We start from the raw sequence: 22,308 nt of genomic DNA, 5'->3' as shown, positions 1-22,308 counted from the left end.
ATTATCACTAGGTGCACAGCAAGTAAGTTAGCAGTGCCAAGAGAGACGAGAGGAGGGTTTCTTTTCTAAATTAATGTAGATAAACAATATTTGTATCCGGAAGACCACAGAGGATAATGGTCAGGCTCGAAAGGTAGGTAAATCTGACGGAGGATAGTAAGTGATCACAGTTTGGTAACAGTGGGAGTAATATTTGTTGTGCTGCACACACATACATTGTTTCAGTCTAGGCGTGAGCTGCTGTATTTGCTAACGTTGTCTTCCAGCTGTGTCGGTATGGAATTACGAAGGTTTTCTGTGGTTTCTTATAATATTAGAACCCATACAGACTGAATTTAAGCAAGACGTACTTACATATACGCAGGTAAACCTACATACGTAATACCACACACAATAATTCCTACACAGATCGTGAAGATGACTGGAGACAGCAACTGTAGAGTGCAATCTTCTCGAGGAAAAGTAGAAATTAGCCAAATAGTACAAGTTTATTACAAATCCCTTCACCTACGTTTCGACGTCTTTAAAAACGCCTTCTTAAGATGGCTGAAAGAGTATCTACCTAAAATCGTTAACATTATATCCATCGTATTTTATATGCATATAAAGTTAAAAAAAAATCGCAAACTTTCAAGAAATTGTTACACTTCATGGTTACAGAGTATTGTGGAGGTACGTTAAATATTTAGAGATAAGGCACAAATGAAGATCAGATTCATCTCCATTTCATAAAACCGCAAAAAGTCATGCTAACTTTCATTAGAAAGTGCTTCACAAATGCAACTAGTCAACTGATGTAGCACTGCTGTCTCTTAAGTTGAGGAAAATCTAGGACACGTGAGGGCAGTACATGTATGCGCGGAATAAGTACGCAAAAGTGTGGGAAAGAACAGCACTGAGATGACTCGTCAGTAACTAAATTATTAACGTGTTGACGTAGATAAGAGGGTAGCAGCTATACGAAGATAGAGAGACCAAGAAGCTTCTTTCATACCGTTTTTAGGTAAAATATCATATAGAATTAGCAGAGTCTTGAATAGAAAAATATTGCTGTAGAGTTGATTCTCAATTAGTAACAAAATCTAATCCACGCAATCGATGTATAAGAAGATAAGTCCACCAACTCGAGTGCATTTAAAATTGCGCACAACTAGTGTCAGAATAGGGCACACAGGAAAATCTCTTAAAACAAAATACAAGGAAAACTTTTTGGGGAAATGTATACAACTCAACACTTGTTACTTCTCGAACATTCACAGCGGAAATCGAAAATTTAGGTTTCTTTCGTAAGGAAATCAAAGGCTACCGACCTGATCTGTTTCAGGAACTTGATATCTATAAACATTTCATTTACAAAGACTGTCTCACTTTAAATGAAAAGAAACAATTCAAAACAGAACTTTATAGATACATTTGATGATGTAACAGTGTGGCTTCTAGTCATTTTCCTCTTTAACAATTTTCCAGGTAATTCATCCTCCTGCAACGAGATGTTGTTACATGTTATATTTTTTTCAGTTCAGACTCATAACTTCCTGTTGTATGAGATAATAATTTGATCTCCACTATAGACCGCACATTATGTAACGCCTAAAGTTTCTTATTGTATTTTATAGTAACTTTGTTGTATATTCTGTGGACTTTTTCCTACGCGTTTACCATGGCGATTATGCTGTAGTAACTAACAAAATCGCCTCACCCCTGTTCCTCGAACCGCCTCCCCTATTTTGTCCTTTCCTGCTGTTTCACTTATTACCCCCTCTTCCTCCACACGACACTTTTTCACTTACCGATAATTTATTTCGACTTATTTTATATTTGCCTCAATTCATTGGTTGTTGTTGTTGTGGTCTTCAGTCCTGAGACAGGTTTGATGCAGCTCTCCATGCTACTCTATCCTGTGCGAGCTTCTTCATCTCCCAGTACCTACTGCAACCTAGATCCTTCTAAATCTGCTTAGTGTATTCATCTCTTGGTCTCCCCCTACGATTTTTACCCTCCACGCTGCCCTCCAATACTAAATTGGTGATCCCTTGATGCCTCAGAACATTTCCTACCAACCGATCCCTTCTTCTGGTCAAGTTGTGCCACAAACTTCTCTTCTCCCCAATCCTATTCAATACTTCCTCATTAGTTATGTGATCTACCCATCTAATCTTCAGCATTCTTCTGTAGCACCACATTTCGAAAGCTTCTATTCTCTTCTTGTCCAAACTATTTAGCGTCCATGTTTCACTTCCATACATGGGTACACTCCATACAAATACTTTCAGAAATGACTTCCTGACACTTAAATCTATACTCGATGTTAACAAATTCCTCTTCTTCAGAAACGATTTCCTTGCCATTGCCAGTCTACATTTTATATCCTCTCTACTTCGACCATCATCAGTTATTTTGCTCCCCAAATAGCAAAACTCCTTTACTACTTTAAGTGTCTCGTTTCTTAATCTAATTCCCTCAGCATCACCCGACTTAATTCGACTACATTCCATTATCCTCGTTTTGCTTTTATTGATGTTCATCTTATATCTTTCTTTCAAGACACTGTCCATTCCGTTCAACTGCTCTTCCAAGTCCTTTGCTGTCTCTGACAGAATTACAATGTCATCGGCAAACCTCAAGGTTTTTATTTCTTCTCCATGGATTTTAATACCCACTCCGAATTTTTCTTTTGTTTCCTTTACTGCTTGCTCAATATACAGATTGAATAACATCGGGGAGAGGCTAAAACCCTGTCTTACTCCCTTCCCAACCACTGCTTCCCTTTCATGTCCCTCGACTCTTGTAACTGCCATCTGGTTTCTGTACAAATTGTAAATAGCCTTTCGCTCCCTGTATTTTACCCCTGCCACCTTTAGAATTTGAAAGAGAGTATTCCAGTCAACATTGTCAAAAGCTTTCTCTAAGTCTACAAATGCTAGAAACGTAGGTTTACCTTTCCTTAATCTTTCTTCTAGGATAAGTCGTAAGGTCAGTATTGCCTCAGGTGTTCCAGTATTTCTACGGAATCCAAACTGATCTTCCCCGAGGTTGGCTTCAACTAGTTTTTCCATTCGTCTGTAAAGAATTCGTGTTAGTACTTTGCAGCTGTGGCTTATTAAACTGATTGTTCGGTAATTTTCAAATCTGTCAACACCTGCTTTCTTTGGGATTGGAATTATTATATTCTTCTTGAAGTCGGAGGGTATTTCGCCTGTTTCATACATCTTGCTCACCAGATGGTAGAGTTTCGTCAGGACTGGCTCTCCCAAGGCCGCCAGTAGTTCCAATGGAATGATGTCTACTCCGGGGGCCTTGTTTAGACTCAGGTCTTTCAGTGCTCTGTCAAACTCTTCACGCAGTATCGTATCTCCCATTTCATCTTCATCTACATCCCCTTCCATTTCTATAATATTGTCCTCAAGTACATCGCATTTCTATAGACCCTCTATATACTCCTTCCACCTTTCTGCTTTCCCTTCTTTGCTTAGAACTGGGTTTCCATCTGAGCTCTTGATGTTCATACAAGTGGTTCTCTTATCTCCAAAGGTCTCTTTAATTTTCCTGTAGGCAGTATCTATCTTACCCCTAGTGAGATAAGCCTCTACATCCTTACATTTGTCCACTAGCCATCCCTGCTTAGCCATTTTCCACTTCCTGTCTATCTCATTTTTGAGACGTTTGTATTCCTTTTTGCCTGCTTCATTTACTGCATTTTTATATTTTCTCCTGTAATCAATTAAATTCAATATTGTTTCTGTTACCCATGGATTTCTAAGAGCCCTGGTCTTTTTACCTACTCGATCCTCTGCTGCCTTCACTACTTCATCCCTCAAAGCTACCCATTCTTCTTCTACTGTATTTCTTTCCCCCATTCCTGTCAATTGTTCCCTTATGCTCTCCCTAAAACTCTGTACAACCTCTGGTTCTTTCAGTTTGTCCAGGTCCCATCTCCTTAAATTCCCACCTTTTTGCAGTTTCTTCAGTTTTAATCTACAGGTCATAACCAATAGATTGTGGTCAGAGTCCACATCTGCCCCTGGAAATGTCTTACAATTTAAAACCTGGTTCCTAAATCTCTGTCTTACCATTATATAATCTATCTGATACCTTTTAGTATCTCCAGGGTTCTTCCATGTATACAACCTTCTATCATGATTCTTAAACCAAGTGTTAGCTATAATTAAGTTGTGCTCTGTGCAAAATTCTACCTGGCGGCTTCCTCTTTCATTTCTTAGCCCCAATCCATATTCACCTACTACGTTTCCTTCTCTCCCTTTTCCTGCACTCGAATTCCAGTCACCCATGACTATTAAATTTTCGTCTCCCTTCACTATCTGAATAATTTCTTTTATATCATCATACATTTCTTCAAATTTCTTCGTCATCTGCAGAGCTAGTTGGCATATAAACTTGTACTACTGTATTAGGCGTGGGATTCGTGTCTATCTTGGCCACAATAATGTGTTCACTATGCTGTTTGTAGTAGCCTACCCGCAATTCATTGGTGACTACAAAATATTTCGGGCGATAACCAAATAAAACGCCATATGTTTGTCTTTTTGTACTCAATAGGGCACTAAGGCCTGTCAACATTTTAATAATATAATTACTTTTCAGTCATTTTTGCGGACTTATCCCGCATACACATGTAATGCCCCGCCCCCCCCCCCCCCCCCGTCCTAAATTTCCGTCAACTCAAAAGACGTAGGCTGGAGTCACTCACTAGTTGCATTTGTACAGCACTTTCAAATGACATTTAGCAAGTAATTTTTTCCGTTTTATTATTATGGAGATGAATGTGATATCCTTTATTGCATTATGGCTTCATATCACTGTGTAACCATTAAGTGTAAAAATTCTTTGTAAGTTAATGATTTAATTTTACTTTAATCTTATACCCTTATTTTACCATACGTAAAATGTTAACTATTTTAGGTGATAGTCACTGATCCTTCTGAAGAAGACTTTCTTAAAAACTTTGAAACTTAGGGAGTTTTTAAGAAAGCTTGTGCTACTGCAACTGAGTTGGCTGCTTTTCACCTTTTGCTCACGAAGATACCAACGCAGGTTCAGAGGGGTGTAAGTCTGGTAATGTAGGTTGTCTCAGCAACATATCCACAACTGAAAGTCTCTGTTTGGACGAGGCAGTGGCAAGAGGCGGTGGGTTGTGCCACAGAGATACGAAGGGTGGTTTAACTAATGGTTCGCAACCTGGCTGTTCTCATCCCGTTGCGAGTGGATAGAAAATGAAAATTCGTTTTTGTTGATTGTTCTTTTACCTGTTAACCGACTCCATGAGTTGCGCTTCAGAAGTATTTGTTTAGTAGACCGGTATTCAAGCACAGAGCCCATTGCGGTGTACACTGTACACATATGCATCAAACGATGTGTCCGTCAGGTGTTGGATCTTTAAGATGATTACAGGCGACTATGAACCGTGCGGTAAAGGCCATAAAACGGTAAACAGACAACATGTAATCTCGGTCACCACACAATTTTTTCTGTCACTTGTGTAAAATGCGTGGGCACTTGTTACAGTAACACGTATACGTCATATCCTCGCAGCCTCATCAGAGTGTACAGTATCATAAAACATGTGATTCAGTTTTAATAACCTAAACTTTCAAAAATTTCACTGAAATAATTTAAACAAATATTCTTATGAGCTCTTTTTGTAAATATTTTCCGCATCTATCATTGTACTCGTTTTGTAAATTAAAGGATCTATTTCTTTACACTATTTAATAGTTATTAATGTTGGGCTCCGGTTCGCCTTCTTTATGTTAAAGGCTTTTAGAAGCGGATGGAATACTATAGTTTTGTTTTACAATTGATAATGTACGAGGTGTATGAAAAATGGGGCCTCACTATAACCACAACGAAACGCAATATCTGAAAGTTGGCGACGGTACCATACAGGGTGTGTAGGTTGGAACCAATAAGAACTGGGGATGTGAGGCTTTTAAGTATCAGGGAGTTATGATGTCATCAAACTGGAAAGTGAAGATGTCATAAATAATAAAACAGGGCATGGAAAGTGGGTCGTAAGACAGCTAAAATCGGTCCTTCGGAATATCTCAATAACAAAAAAGGTTAGACAAAAGATGGATCGTTCAGTTGCTGAAAAACTCGGTACGTACGGAGCAGAAATGTGGGTAATAACCAAGCGTCAGGGAAGCAAGTTGCTTGCAGTAGATATGGAATTCTGGAGACGAAGCTGTGGCAACTCCAAGTTGGACCACGTACCAAATACCAGCATAAGACAGGCTATGGGTGTCGATAAACCGACACGATGAAACAGATGAAACAGATAAAACGTGTAAAATGGTATAGACATCTGGAATGAATGGGTGGTAGCCAAAGGCCAAAGCAAATATGACAGGGACCTCAATGGAAAGAATAAAGTGTGGATGGCCTAGGAGGAGCTGGAGCCGAGAGGTCGAGGACGTAATAGATGCCAGAGGACTGCGAGAAGCGCCTGGGGTGATCAGAGGAAGCAGAAAACAGAAAGCGAGAAGCAGCGCCAGCTGTAGAATAATCGCAAGATGTTGGTGACAATTAATACTTAAAAATTCAGAACAAACCAGACAATAATTTTTACATGAATAAAATGTTACCTGCCGCCACTCGTTTGACTTGCCAACAACTGTGTTTTCTCGCATCTGATCGTGGATTAGAGGGAAATACCGTCATTTTATGTATGAAAAATCTTTTGGTTTCCTGGTTTTCATATTTTCTTTTATTCGTTACTAACGCTATGAAACAATTCACTAATGATCTGGGGAGATTTGCAGATTTATCTTATGAGAGCTGCGAGAAATTTTTAGTCGTAACAACACTTGTTCTTTTGCTCTCTCTTACGTTATTTGTGCAAATAATTCTTACCAAACTATCAACTGTTCCTTTCTCTCTCTCTCTCTCTCTCTCTCTCTCTGTGTGTGTGTATGTGTGTGTGTGTGTCTGTGTGTGTGTGTGTGTGTGTGTGTGTGTGTGTGTGTGTGTGACTGTGCAAGTATGTGTGTTGGACCTAAGTAAATAAAAGTTATATTTATCTAACCATGCGGTTGCAGGGAATGAGCAAAAATGTGGAAACGCAAAACGTGCAATACATTACCATGCCTAATGAGGTACAGGAAACCCGTTGACATTAAAAACAGACTGCAGTAATCTCGGATGAGATAAATATAGGTCCTGTATGATTTACTAGGGAATCTTGTACCATTCTTCCCGCAAAATATGGGGAAAATGAGATGACGACGATAGACGTGGACACTGATTTCGCAGCTTTCTCTCAAAAGAAGAGAACAAAGGGCCAATAACATTGGTATGTGGTGACTGCGGCGACCAGTGGAGATAGGAAAATTCATCTTCGAGCTCACAAAAAACAGTCATGGCCGATGTGAGAGGGGTGAACAGAGGCCCTGTCGATTTGGAACACGGCGTCACCCTTGGGGAACAAACATTTTACGGGATGTACCTGTTCAGCCAAAATGACCACATTACCCGTCGCTGTAATACGACTTTGGAGAGTAACGATGGGGTCCCTGGAATACCAGCATCTCTCTGCCCAAATCATCACCGAACCTCCGCCATGTTTCACTCTTTGGACGAAAACTCAGGCAGAAGTTGGAAACATTGTGAAACAGGTCTCATCCCAATAACGACCTTTTTCCCCATTGCTCCATAGTCCAAGTTTTATTGCTTCGGCACCACGTTTTCCTGTTACGGACACCTGCATCACTGACGAGTCGTTTTGGAATTCCAGATGTCCCTGCAATCCCCTGCTTCTGGAGCTCCCTTCGGGTTGTTTCGGACTTGACCCATTTCGCCAGTGCGATATTCAGTGCTGCAATGGCTTGTGCAGCTATCGTCGTCTTAGTTTTCATCACAGTCCTTGTCAATGACAGTTTGTAGCGATCAGTCAACAGAGACTTTCATCCGCGTTGTGACTTAGAGGATGAATTTTTCCCGCTTTCACTGTGTGCGGGATAAATGTTCGATGTGGTGCCTCTTGAAACACCAGACTCGTTGGCTACCTTGGTGACGAAAATACCCACCATACAAACACAAACAATCTGCCCTCGTTCGAATTCATTTAGCGCCGACATAATGGTCTTCAAATTACATAGAACACTGTTCTGGCAACGACTGGTATTTGCAACGCATTGCTGACCTTGCACAGGTGCCATTCGTGGTAAAATACAACAGCGCCACGTGCAGTCTTGACTGGCACCTGCACTTATGAATATTCAAGCCTGCATTTCTCTCAGCGTTTCCACATTTTTGTCCCATTCCTGCATGTCTCTAAATTATACTATTTTTCCAGTTGTGATAATAATAGTGCTAAGTACATAACAAGCTGTATATACAAGAAAAGATACACACGAAACGCTGATTGTGAAAGATCATTAATATATCAGTGCACTGCGAAGCGTCCATGTTGAGAACCAACTGGAGCAGCATACGAACTCATATTCATTTCCATGGCTTGAGGTTGTCAGACCTATGATAAACCATTTACTTTGCCGCTGTCGACAGTGTTTCCATACAGAGACAACAAATACAATTTCACCGTTTAAAGATTACTCACTACCGTTCTTCATGTCCCCACAACCATAATTCGAGCCCTTCCATCTGCATTATTCTCTTCGCTGTGTGACGTATTTCCATACTTTATTGATACCAGATAACTGCAAATAATTACTGATGAGTTTTGTAGTTCAGATTTTCTATGTTTTCTATGTTTTCACTTAAGAAGGATTGCCACTAGTTGGTAAAGATACAGCCTCTCTCATACTACACTTTCTCATCAGGCAATTGTTTAATCAATGAAAACTCTGAGATTCCAACTACCCCTATGTATGAAGTTACTAAGTTATAGAGTGAACGACAATAACCATAATTATAACACTTTTCTGAGACACACTTCTGGGTCAAAGGACGATTCTTCATCTAGGTTATTTTCTTATTTTTGCTATTTATTGATTAATTTTACGTTGAAAGAACCATCAGACAATCAGTCCCTCCTTACGTCTAACCAAGCGTCCATACAGGTTATAAAAGTGTATGTACGAGGAGCGTTCAGTAAGTAATGCAACACATTTCTTTCCGAAAGCAGGTTGGTTTTTATTAAGGATTAATACACCACACACTTCCCACTCTTCTGGCTAGAAAACGCTTTTCAGCCCACTCTCTGTTTAGTGCGACGGCCTTGCGCCACTGAACGTCAGAGCCAACACCTTGCTGCGCCAATAACGCCCCCACCATCTACGTACTGCTTCCCATGGATTGCTTCCTTGATTGGGCCAAACAGATGGTAGATCTGGGCAGTAGGACGGATGAGGGTGAGTCCAATGAAGTTTTGTGAACTCCTCTTAGGTGCGTAGACTTTTGGAGACTTTGGGGTGCCATGGAGAAAGAGGAGTTCGTTTGCATTTTTGTGGTAACACAATATACAGGGCTATTACAAATGATTGAAGCGATTTCATAAATTCACTGTAGCTCCATTCATTGACATATGGTCACGACACATTACAGATACGTAGAAAAACTCATGAAGTTTTGTTCGGCTGAAGCCGCACTTCAGGTTTCTGCAGCCAGAGCGCTCGAGAGCGCAGTGAGACAAAATGGCGACAGGAGCCGAGAAAGCGTATGTCGTGCTTGAAATGCACTCACATCAGTCAGTCATAACAGTGCAACGACACTTCAGGACGAAGTTCAACAAAGATCCACCAACTGATAACTCCATTCGGCGATGGTATGCGCAGTTTAAAGCTTCTGGATGCCTCTGTAAGGGGAAATCAACGAGTCGGCCTGCAGTGAGCGAAGAAACGGTGAACGCGTGCGGGCAAGTTTCACGCGTAGCCGCGGAAATCGACGAATAAAGCAAGCAGGGAGCTAAACGTACCACAGTCGACGGTTTGGAAAATCTTACGGAAAAGGCTAAAGCAGAAGCATTTCTTAAACAGGAGATTAGAAAACCGATGGATCGGTCGTGGTGGAGATCATGATCAACAATTCATGTCATGGCCTCCACGCTCTTCCGACTTAACCCCATGCGATTTCTTTCTGTGGGGTTATGTGAAAGATTCAGTGTTTAAACCTCCTCTACCAAGAAACGTGGCAGAACTGCGAGCTCGCATCAACGATGCTTTCGAACTCATTGATGGGGACATGCTGCGCCGAGTGTGGCAGGAACTTGATTATCGGCTTGATGTCTGCCGAATCACTAAAGGGGCACATATCGAACATTTGTGAACGCCTAAAAAAACTTTTTCAGTGTTTGTACACTCCTGGAAATGGAAAAAAGAACACATTGACACCGGTGTGTCAGACCCACCATACTTGCTCCGGACACTGCGAGAGGGCTGTACAAGCAATGATCACACGCACGGCATAGCGGACACACCAGGAACCGCGGTGTTGGCCGTCGAATGGCGCTAGCTGCGCAGCATTTGTGCACCGCCGCCGTCAGTGTCAGCCAGTTTGCCGTGGCATACGGAGCTCCATCGCAGTCTTTAACACTGGTAGCATGCCGCGACAGCGTGGACGTGAACCGTATGTGCAGTTGACGGACTTTGAGCGAGGGCGTATAGTGGGCATGCGGGAGGCCGGGTGGACGTACCGCCGAATTGCTCAACACGTGGGGCGTGAGGTCTCCACAGTACATCGATGTTGTCGCCAGTGGTCGGCGGAAGGTGCACGTGCCCGTCGACCAGGGACCGGACCGCAGCGACGCACGGATGCACGCCAAAACCGTAGGATCCTACGCAGTGCCGTAGGGGACCGCACCGCCACTTCCCAGCAAATTAGGGACACTGTTGCTCCTGGGGTATCGGCGAGGACCATTGGCAACCGTCTCCATGAGGCTGGGCTACGGTCCCGCACACCGTTAGGCCGTCTTCCGCTCACGCCCCAACATCGTGCAGCCCGCCTCCAGTGGTGTCGCGACAGGCGTGAATGGAGGGACGAATGGAGACGTGTCGTCTTCAGCGATGAGAGTCGCTTCTGCCTTGGTGCCAATGATGGTCGTATGCGTGTTTGGCGCCGTGCAGGTGAGCGCCACAATCAGGACTGCATACGACCGAGGCACACAGGACCAACACCCGGCATCATGGTGTGGGGAGCGATCTCCTACACTGGCCGTACACCACTGGTGATCGTCGAGGGGACACTCAATAGTGCACGGTACATCCAAACCGTCATCGAACCCATCGTTCTACCATTCCTAGACCGGCAAGGGAACTTGCTGTTCCAACAGGACAATGCACGTCCGCATGTATCCCGTGCCACCCAACGTGCTCTAGAAGGTGTAAGTCAACTACCCTGGCCAGCAAGATCTCCGGATCTGTCCCCCATTGAGCATGTTTGGGACTGGATGAAGCGTCGTCTCATGCGGTCTGCACGTCCAGCACGAACGCTGGTCCAACTGAGGCGCCAGGTGGAAATGGCATGGCAAGCCGTTCCACAGGACTACATCCAGCATCTCTACGATCGTCTCCATGGGAGAATAGCAGCCTGCATTGCTGCGAAAGGTGGATATACACTGTACTAGTGCCGACATTGTGCATGCTCTGTTGCCTGTGTCTATGTGCCTGTGGTTCTGTCAGTGTGATCATGTGATGTATCTGACCCCAGGAATGTGTCAATAAAGTTTCCCCTTCCTGGGACAATGAATTCACGGTGTTCTTATTTCAAATTCCAGGAGTGTATTTGTGTGCAAAGCATTGTGAAAATATCTCAAATAATAAAGTTATTGTAGAGCTGTGAAATCGCTTCAATCATTTGTAATAACCCTGTACATTAAAGTTGATCTTTGCACCTTGAGGTAGGACATCAAACAAAATAGAAACTTCAGAGTCCCAGAAGACTGTTGCCATGACTATCGTCTGTGGGTGTGGCTTCGAACATTTTCTTCGGAGGAGAGGTAGTGTGGCGCCAGTCCGTGGATTACCATTTTCTTCCCCCTTGTAAGTGATGAGCCCATGTTTCATTGTCTGTGAGGATATTCGACAAAAAATTGTCAAGATCAGCCTCGTAACGCGCAAGCATTTCCGCACAGATAGTCCTTCGGTGGTCTTTAGTTGAGCAGCTAGGTGTTTGATGCCGTCCATCACCTGGAATGAGAGTGTCGGCGCTTTTCAACATTGCAGGAGTCACAGCTGTATGCGGCCGGCCAGCACGCGGCAGTTCGGACAGATTTGCGCGATCTTGTTGCGATTACGACAGGCGCCTCGCCTCGTCCAGTGAATCACCGTACTTACTTTCACTGTTAGGTCTCTGTAGACGTTTTGCAAGCACCTATGAATATGTGCGGTGTTCTGGTTTTCCTCCAAAAGAAAATCAGTGACAGCTCTCTGCTTGCAACTGATGACCGTAGAGACGCCATTTTGAAGGCTGTATATTGCACTGCCACCTACCGGAACTTTATGAAAATATAGGGATTGAAACGGAAATATTCCACGATGTCCCATAAAATGTTCTGTACTTTTCCAACCGAAAACCGGGCGAGGAAAAAAAAGTGTGGCATTATCCACCGAGCGCTCGTCATATGCACTATGTATTTATGTATGTTCCAATTCTCCATGTAAACCACTCGACCGATTTCAGTCACACTTGCTACACGTATCACTTACTGTCTGAAAAGAATCACTGTGAGGGTAAGAGTCACATACCTATCAAAGAGGAGGAGGGGGGGGGACGGGGTTGAAGAAACAGCGTAACCCATGGCGCGCGAATACCCTTACTTTAGTCAATCAGTATTTCAGAATGAGAGCATGTAGTGAATGCAATTAACTTGGCACATAATTTCAAAGCCTTACGAAACTTTTTCTCGTTGATTAGTGTCATAAAATGATGATATGGAAAAAGTTTATCGCTTGCTACGTTTTCGCTGTTCGTGCAGTAAAACTGCCGCATCAGGCATGACATTTTAATTTATAATTGCTTTATTACTAACTGTATTCATGGAACATTTTGAAGATAGTATTCATATACACCATTGAATGTACCTGAAAAATCATAGCGTTGCATGATACTTAGTTCACGAAATAGGACATCATAAACACCGAGATGAGTGATGGTTCAAATAGCTCTGAGCACTATGGGACTTAACATATGAGGTCATCAGTCCCCTATAACTTAGAACTACTTAAACCCAACTAAACCAAGGACATCACACACATCCATGCCCGAGGCAGAGGTCATCAGTCCCCTATAACTTAGAACTACTTAAACCCAACTAAACCAAGGACATCACACGCATCCATGCCCGAGGCAGGAGTCGAACCTGCTACCGTAGCAGCAGCGCGGTTCCGGACTGAAGCGCCTAGAACCGCTCGGTCACATCAGCAGGCGAGGTGACTGAAAAATTTGTGCATAATGCATGATGTTTAAAGTTCTTACTGCTTTGCGACTTACTGCATACGCAACGCATTTCACAGACAATATCCATATATGTAGCTGAATGTATCTGTATGTATCTCCTAAAATATGTCATTGTACGACATATAGTTCAGAAGATGAGACGTCAAATACTGTGATGCATGAAAAGTGCCGCTTCATATACGATGTTTTTGTTTATTACTTCCTTACCAGTTACTCAGTTCGCAACAAATTTCTTAGATAGTATTCACCTATGTGGCTGAACGTACCTAGAAAAACATATCATTGTATCACACATAGTTCAGAAGATATGATGTGAGCTACTGGGATGCGTGAAAAATTGTCACATCATAGATGACTTTTTAATTTATTACTTCTTTAATATTTAGTCTATTCGCAACACATTTCGCAGAGAATAATCACATATACCACTCTATGTACCTGCTGCATTATGTCATTGCGTGGCACATAGTTAAGCAGATACGACGTCATAAACAATGAGCTGCATGAAAATGAAGCTCTAGGGTGAAATTCGCTAGAGGTATAGATGAAATGTGCGTACAAATATGTGTGAAATATATTAAATGTTTGTGGAATATTTTTGACTTGTGTGTACTTGGGCTAAGCTACACGTAAATAGCACATCCGAAATCCCTGAACGAATTCTACTAAATTTGGAGCACATTTTAGCTACGGCCTGAAAAGAAATACTGTGAGGATAAGAATCGCCAGCCTCCTGTTGGGATGAGGGTGACAATGTGCTGAGAGGACGAAGATTGGAGAAATCGGACAGATAAAGGAAAGAAGGGGATGGGCATGTACAGGAGACAGGAGGAGATGGATAGAGGAGACAGGGGAGGATGAAATGTACAGAGAAAGGGGTGAAGAGGAGATGAACAGAGAAAGGAAACAGGAGACGGTGGACGGGGACAGGGAAGAAAGAGATAGGCGGAGAGGGGTAAGGAGAAGATGAACAGAGAGAGGGAGAGAGGAAATGGGCAAGAAAGGGAAGGAGAGAGGATGAATATATATATATATATATATATATATATATATATATATATATATATATATATATAGAGAGAGAGAGAGAGAGAGAGAGAGAGAGAGAGAGAGAAAGAGAGTTGGAGGAGGAGGGGATGAACACAGAAAGGAAAGAGGAGGAGATGACCAAAAAGAGGGGGAGGAGGAGACAGAGAGAGGGGTGAGGAGGAAGTGGATAAAGAGAAGAGAAAAGAGACAATGAAATTACAGGCGGGAGGAGGAGATGGGCAGAGGGGAAATGAGCTGATGGGCAAAGGTGGAGGGGCAGATGGACAGAGACAGGAGGTGGGCAGAGAGAAGGGGAAGAAGTAGATCGACTGCTAGTAGACTGGAATAAAACATAGCCCGGCAGCGTCAGCTACTCAGCTAATTTCAGTAAGCATGCTAGACTAAGCTTAGGAATAAAAAATTACAATAGTAAAAAGAAAGAACAAAAAAACGCCCACGCAGTTAATACAGTTTATGTTCGTATATGATACCTGTAAGTACATTCGAATTTACAAATTACGGTAAGGTGGGTTTTCAATGAGTGCTAGCAGCAATGGGCATGAGTGAAAAGGACGGACGAGGGAGGAAAAGAGAAAGGTTTGAAATAACTTCCGGGAATTCAGCCAGGTAACACTTTCAGCGACCGCCGATTTTTCGGCGGGAGAACACCCCACCATTTTCAAGACAAACTGCAACGGACAGGCGGCGTACATGCAAATTTAAAACCTCGGTTCTTGGACTGAAGCAGGAAAGATAACACACACACTGAACACTGGTGGCACCAAAGATGACCAAAGTAAGAGTTATCGATAGTGAGACTATAAATTCGCAGGTGAGGTAGCATTGATACTATCCCTCAGTTTTCTGACAAGGGAGAGAGCCGGAGACCAAACAGAGTTGCTCGCTAATTTAATCTCAAGTGCCTCCCTAATAACACTGTCCCAATAGCTGGACGTGCATGCCAATATCTCGGTGTTATTATATAACATGGGGTGACCAGTATCCAAGCAATGTTCGGCAATAGCAGATCTATTTCGCTGCTGTAATCGTGTATGCCGTTTATGCTCAGTACATCGGTCCTCCACGGTCCTGGTAGTTTGACCAACATGTGCCACACCGCAGCTACAAGGAATCCCATATACACCCGCCTTACGCTGTCCGAGATCATCCTTAACGGAACTCAAAAGTGCACTAATTTTAGATGGAGGTCGGAAAAGACATTTCACATCGTATTTCCGTAAAATACGATCGATCTTGTTGGACGTGTTTCCTACGTAAGCCAAAATGGCGGTAGACTTAGGTGTTGACTCAGAGTTATCATCAATCACCCGATGTACAGTTGGTCGATAGCGCAACGCACGTTCAATCTGTCTATCACTGTAACCATTTCGACGAAATGTAACTTCAAGACGGGACAGCTCAGCTGGCAAAGTCTCAGCGTCAGAAACGACATGTGCCCTGTGTCCCAAGGTACGAAGTGCCCCTTCACGCTGAGTCGGATGGTGACGACTATTAGCCTGTAAGTACAGGTCGGTAGGAGTACGTTTCCTGTAGACTGCACGTCCCAATGATCCATCATCCTTCCTCCTAACCAACTCGTCAAGAAAGGGAAGGCAACCATCCTCTTCCACCTCCATCGTAAAACGAATGTTCGCGTGGATCGAGTTCAGATGTTCTAGAAAGACATTCAAATTCTTCCTACCATGAGGCCAAACAACGAAGGTATCGTCAACGTATCTAAAGCAACAGGCGGGTTTTAGAGGCGCCGACTCCAACGCACGTTTCTGGAAGTCTTCCATAAACAAATTTGCGATCACAGGAGACAACTGACTACCCATCGCAACTCCATCTGTCTGCTCGTAATACCCGTCAATAAATAAAAAGTAAGTGGATGTCAACACCTGCCGAAAGAGATTAGTTAATTCAGCACCAAACCTGGCCTTAATTAACCGCAACGAATCAGACAGAGGAAACTCACTAAAATATCAGAGTCATTCAACCTCAGTCCCTCTAAACGACGTAAAAAATCAGTTCCTGATATGATGTTCACACCGACCTACTTATTGACTCAACAGAGAAGCAAGATGCTTGGCTACACATGTCGGAGCGACGATGTTACTCACTATAGGATGGAAAGGAACCCCTTCCTTGTGAACGTTCGGAAGGCCATATAACCTAGGGGTAATAGCTCTATAGGTGTTAAGACTCTTGATAGTGTCCTGCGACAAACCACTTTTCTTCAGGAGGCTGTTGGTCTTTCTCTCAACACTTTTTGTGGGGTCAGCACCGATTCTGCGATACGCTGAATCAGATAGTAAACGTAGCATCTTTTGTACATAATCATGTTCATTTAAAACAATGGTTGCATTGCCCTTGTCCGCAGGTAAAATTGCAATACTAGGATCAACTTTGAGAGAGCGTAAAGCAGCAAACTCAGCTCAATTTTTACTTCGTTTGGAGGGACTCAGGTTGAATGACTCTGATATTTTAGTGAGTTTCGATGTGGTCTCTCTCTTCACTCGTGTTCCTCTGTCTGATTCGTTGCAGTTAATTTAGGCCAGGTTTGGTGCTGAATTAACTAATCTGTTTCGGCATGTGTTGACATCCACTTACTTTTTATTTATTGACCAGTATTACGAGCAGACAGATGGAGTTGCTATGGGTAGTCCGTTGTCTCCTGTGATGGCAAATTTATTTATGGAAGACTTCGAGGAACGTGCATTGGAGTCGGCGCCTTTGAAACTCGCCTGTTTCTTCAGATACGTTGACGATACCTTCGCTGTTTGGCCTCGTGGTAGGGAGAATTTGAATGTCTTTCTAGAACATCTGAACTCGATCCACCCGAACATTCGTTTTACGATGGAGGTGGAAGAAGATGGCTGCCTTCCCTTTCTTGACGTGTTGGTTAGGAGGAAGGATGATGGATCATTGGGACATGCAGTCTACAGGAAACGTACTCACACCGACTTGTACTTACAGGCTAATAGTTGTCACCATCCGGCTCAGCGTGAAGGGGCACTTCGTACCTTGGGACACAGGGCACATGTCGTTTCTGACGCTGAGACTTTGCCAGCTGAGCTGTCCCATCTTGAAGTTACATTTCGTCGAAATGGTTACAGTGATAGACAGACTGAACGTGCGTTGCGCTATCGACCAACTGTACATCGGGTGATTGATGATAACTCTGAGTCAACACCTAGGTCTACTGCCTTTTTGGCTTACGTAGGAAACACGTCCAACAAGATCGATCGTATTTTACGGAAATACGATGTGAAATGTCTTTTCCCACCTCCATCTAAAATTAGAGCACTTTTGAGTTCCGTTAAGGATGATCTCGGGCTGCGTAAGGCGGGTGTATATGGCATTCCCTGTAGCTGCGGCGTGGCATATGTTGGTCAAACTATCAGGACCGTGGAGGACCGATGTACTAAGCATAAACGGCACACACGATTACAGCAGCCAAATAGACCTGCTATTGCCGAACATTGCTTGGATACTGGTCACCCCATGTTATATAATAACACCGAGATATTGGCATGCACGTCCAGCAATTGGTACAGTGTTATTAGGGAGGCACTTGAGATTAAATTAGCGAGCAACCTCGTTACAAGGGATGGAGGTTTCTATTTAAACTCTGTTTGGTCTCCGGCTCTCTCTCTTGTCAAGAAACAGAGGGACAGAGTCAATGCTACCTCACCTGCGAATTCATAGTCACACTATCGATAGCTCTGACTTGGTCATCTGTGGTGTTCAGTGTGTGTGTTATCTTTCCTGCTTCAGTCCGAGAACCGAGGTTTTAAATTTGCATGTACGCCGCCTGTCCGTTGCAGTTTGCCTTGAAAATGGTGGGGTATTCTACCGCCGAAAAATCGGCGGTCGCTGAAAGTGTTACCTGGCTGAATTCTCGGAAGTTATTTGAAAGTTGTATACGCCAGGAGAAACTCAGGTCTCAGAAGAGAAAGGTGATAGTGCACAAATAAAGCAACTGAGAGAAAAGTACACTCCTGGAAATTGAAATAAGAACACCGTGAATTCATTGTCCCAGGAAGGGGAAACTTTATTGACACATTCCTGGGGTCAGATACATCACATGATCACACTGACAGAACCACAGGCACATAGACACAGGCAACAGAGCACGCACAATGTCGGCACTAGTACAGTGTATATCCACCTTTCGCAGCAATGCAGGCTGCTATTCTCCCATGGAGACGATCGTAGAGATGCTGGATGTAGTCCTGTGGAACGGCTTGCCATGCCATTTCCACCTGGCGCCTCAGTTGGACCAGCGTTCGTGCTGGACGTGCAGACCGCGTGAGACGACGCTTCATCCAGTCCCAAACATGCTCAATGGGGGACAGATCCGGAGATCTTGCTGGCCAGGGTAGTTGACTTACACCTTCTACAGCACGTTGGGTGGCACGGGATACATGCGGACGTGCATTGTCCTGTTGGAACAGCAAGTTCCCTTGCCGGTCTAGGAATGGTAGAACGATGGGTTCGATGACGGTTTGGATGTACCGTGCACTATTCAGTGTCCCCTCGACGATCACCAGTGGTGTACGGCCAGTGTAGGAGATCGCTCCCCACACCGTGATGCCGGGTGTAGGCCCTGTGTGCCTCGGTTGTATGCAGTCCTGATTGTGGCGCTCACCTGCACGGCGCCAAACACGCATACGACCATCATTGGCACCAAGGCAGAAGCGACTCTCATCGCTGAAGACGACACGTCTCCATTCGTCCCTCCATTCACGCCTGTCGCGACACCACTGGAGGCGGGCTGCACGATGTTGGGGCGTGAGCGGAAGACGGCCTAACGGTGTGCGGGACCGTAGCCCAGTTTCATGGAGACGGTTGCGAATGGTCCTCGCCGATACCCCAGGAGCAACAGTGTCCCTAATTTGCTGGGAAGTGGCGGTGCGGTCCCCTACGGCGCTGCGTAGGATCCTACGGTCTTGGCGTGCATCCGTGCGTCGCTGCGGTCCGGTCCCAGGTCGACGGGCACGTGCACCTTCCGCCGACCACTGGCGACAACATCGATGCACTGTGGAGACCTCACGCCCCACGTGTTGAGCAATTCGGCGGTACGTCCACCCGGCCTCCCGCATGCCCACTATATGCCCTCGCTCAAAGTCCGTCAACTGCACATACGGTTCACGTCCACGCTGTCGCGGCATGCTACCAGTGTTAAAGATTGCGATGGAGCTCCGTATGCCACGGCAAACTGGCTGACACTGACGGCGGCGGTGCACAAATGCTGCGCAGCTAGCGCCATTCGACGGCCAACACCGCGGTTCCTGGTGTGTCCGCTGTGCCGCGCGTGTGATCATTGCTTGTACAGTCCTCTCGCAGTGTCCGGAGCAAGTATGGTGGGTCTGACACACCGGTGTCAATGTGTTCTTTTTTCCATTTCCAGGAGTGTAGATGGAGTGACTCATAGGAAAAGGGAACGAAAGGAGGATAACTGGGTAATGAGGGGAGTATTGACGTATTGCTATTTGACAGAAGGAAAGTTGGCTTTGTACTTCAACATTTGACGAAAACGTTGAAACGAGTGCTTCAGCTTCTTCCTAAAAGCAGCAGGGGACTTAACGGTGCGTAGAGTACAGGGCTGCTTGTTCCATAGGCAGAGAGTATCTACACCAGAGGAGTTTGCGAATAGTTTTATTTTGTCAGTGGGCACAGCTAAGACACTAGATAAATGGGACCTTGTGTTTCGATTACGGTACCATGAAAGGATATTTCATCTCTGATGCGGGGTAATGGTGTGCTTGCGACGTGAGGAGCCGGTGAAGTAGACGCAGCGTGTGGTAGTCACGTAATTTGTCAGGCGGCAACCAACCTAACTGGACTCATGTAGCATTGACATGGTCGTATCGACGAATGTTACAGATGTTACGAAAACAAGCATTCAGGGTTGACATGAAAAATATTTGCAATTGCGAATGTGGACTACTATCAGCTTTATAACGGAATGACAACAATGAAAAATTGTGCCGGACCGGACTCGAACCCGGATTTCCCGCTTATCGCGAGCGGTTGCCTTACCATTTGGCCCAATCTTCCATGGGTCACTAACCATGTGTCCTCTACCAGTACTCGTACATCCATTATGTATATTTCCGCGCAGGGGAGATATTTTATTTAAAAGTTGTTTGCCCGGTGTCGGCATATAAATATGAAACTGCAGTACCTGTGTTATTCCGAATTTCGACGCAAAGCTCCTTCAGACACAATTGCATGTATATTATTAATCATTTGCAGCAGGCGTGGGGAATCAATCAAGTGTGAGGTCACTAATAACAGAAAAAGTGTGTCTAGGTAGTAGCCGGTATCAGCTACTAACAATGTTGTCTGAAAGGAGGGGGGGGGGGGGGTTACTTAATGAGAATTTATGTAACATGTAAATGTAAACCGTTTGCAAAGTTGGGAGGGGGCACCTAGGGTATGTCGAGTTAAGTACATACGAAGGGACTAAGGTTTAACTGTATTAATTAACTTACATATACTGTATATCGGTGTGTAATCGTTATAATATTGCCACTGACACACCATAAAAAGCATTAGATGACAACAGCAAAACACATATCATTAATATGAGGTACTACAAGCATTTCATTTTTTTTAGTCATCAGTCTTCTGTCTGGTTTGATGCGGCCCGCCACAAATTCCTTTCGTGTGGCATCCTTTTGATCTCAGAGTAGCAATTACACCGTTCGTCTTCCGTTATTTGCTGGATGTATTCCAATCTTTGCTCCCTCTACAGTTTTTACCGTCTACAGCTCCTTCTAATACCAAGGAAATCTTCCCCTGATGCCATAACAGATGTCCTGTCATACTGTCCCTCCTTCCTGTCAGTGTTTACCATATGTTCTTTTCCTCTCCTCATTCCTTACCTTGCCAGTCCACGTAACTTACGACATTCTTTTGTAGCACCACATTTCAAAGGCGTCGATTCTCTTCTGTTCTGGTTTCCCCAAAGTCCACCTTTCACTACCATACAATTCTGTGCTCCAAATGCAATCTCTCAGAAATTTCTTCCTCAAGTTAAGACCTTTGTTTGATACTAGTAGACTTTTCTTGGCAAGGAATCCTTTTTCCCCAGTGCTAGTCTGATTTTTACGTCCTCCTGCTCCGTCCTTCATAGGTTATTGTAACTTCGTCTACCTCGTGATCCCGATTGCAACGTTAAGTTTATCGCAGTTTTCGTTTCCGGTACTTCTCATTATTTTGCTGTTTCTTCGATTTACTCTAAATCCATATTCTGTACTGATTAAAGTGTTCATCCCATTCAACACAACCTGCAATTCTGCTTCACTTTCACTGAGGGTAGCATAGTCATCAGCAAATCTTATCACTGATATCCTTCCCCTTGAATTTCTTATTCTACTCTTGAAACTTAATTTTGTTTCCGTCTTTGCTTCTTCGATGTGTAGATTGAACAGTAGGGGCGAAAAACTACATTCCTGTCTTACACATGTTCCAATCCAAGCACTTCGTTCTTTGTCTTCCAGTTTTATTGTTCCATCTTGTACATGTTGTGTATTACCCGTCTTTCCCTATAGATTACCCCTACTTTCCTCAGAATTTACATCTTGCACCATTTTACATTGTCGAACGCTTGCTCCAGGTTGACAAATCACATGAATGTGTTTCGATTTTTCTTCAGTCTTGCTTCCATGATCAACAGCCAAGTCAGAACTGCATCTCCTAAAGCTAAACTAATCGTCATCTAACAGATCCTCAAATTTCTTTTCCATTGTGTCCTCGGCGTCTTTTGGGGCGGCATGTCTGAAAAAATTTTCTCGATTTTCGAGCTGCGTTAGTTCGAATAAAATTCTCAAGCTTTCGATGGCCATCTCCGTTGTCGTCGTCAGGAGTAAAACCACTACTGATAAGAACAGTCCT

The sequence above is a fragment of the Schistocerca americana genome, chromosome 4 (assembly GCF_021461395.2).
Source record: "Schistocerca americana isolate TAMUIC-IGC-003095 chromosome 4, iqSchAmer2.1, whole genome shotgun sequence".
NCBI classification, from domain to species: Eukaryota; Metazoa; Arthropoda; class Insecta; order Orthoptera; family Acrididae; genus Schistocerca; species Schistocerca americana.
The sequence above is the reverse complement of the archived record's forward strand: the minus strand, read 5'-3'. Positions refer to the sequence as shown.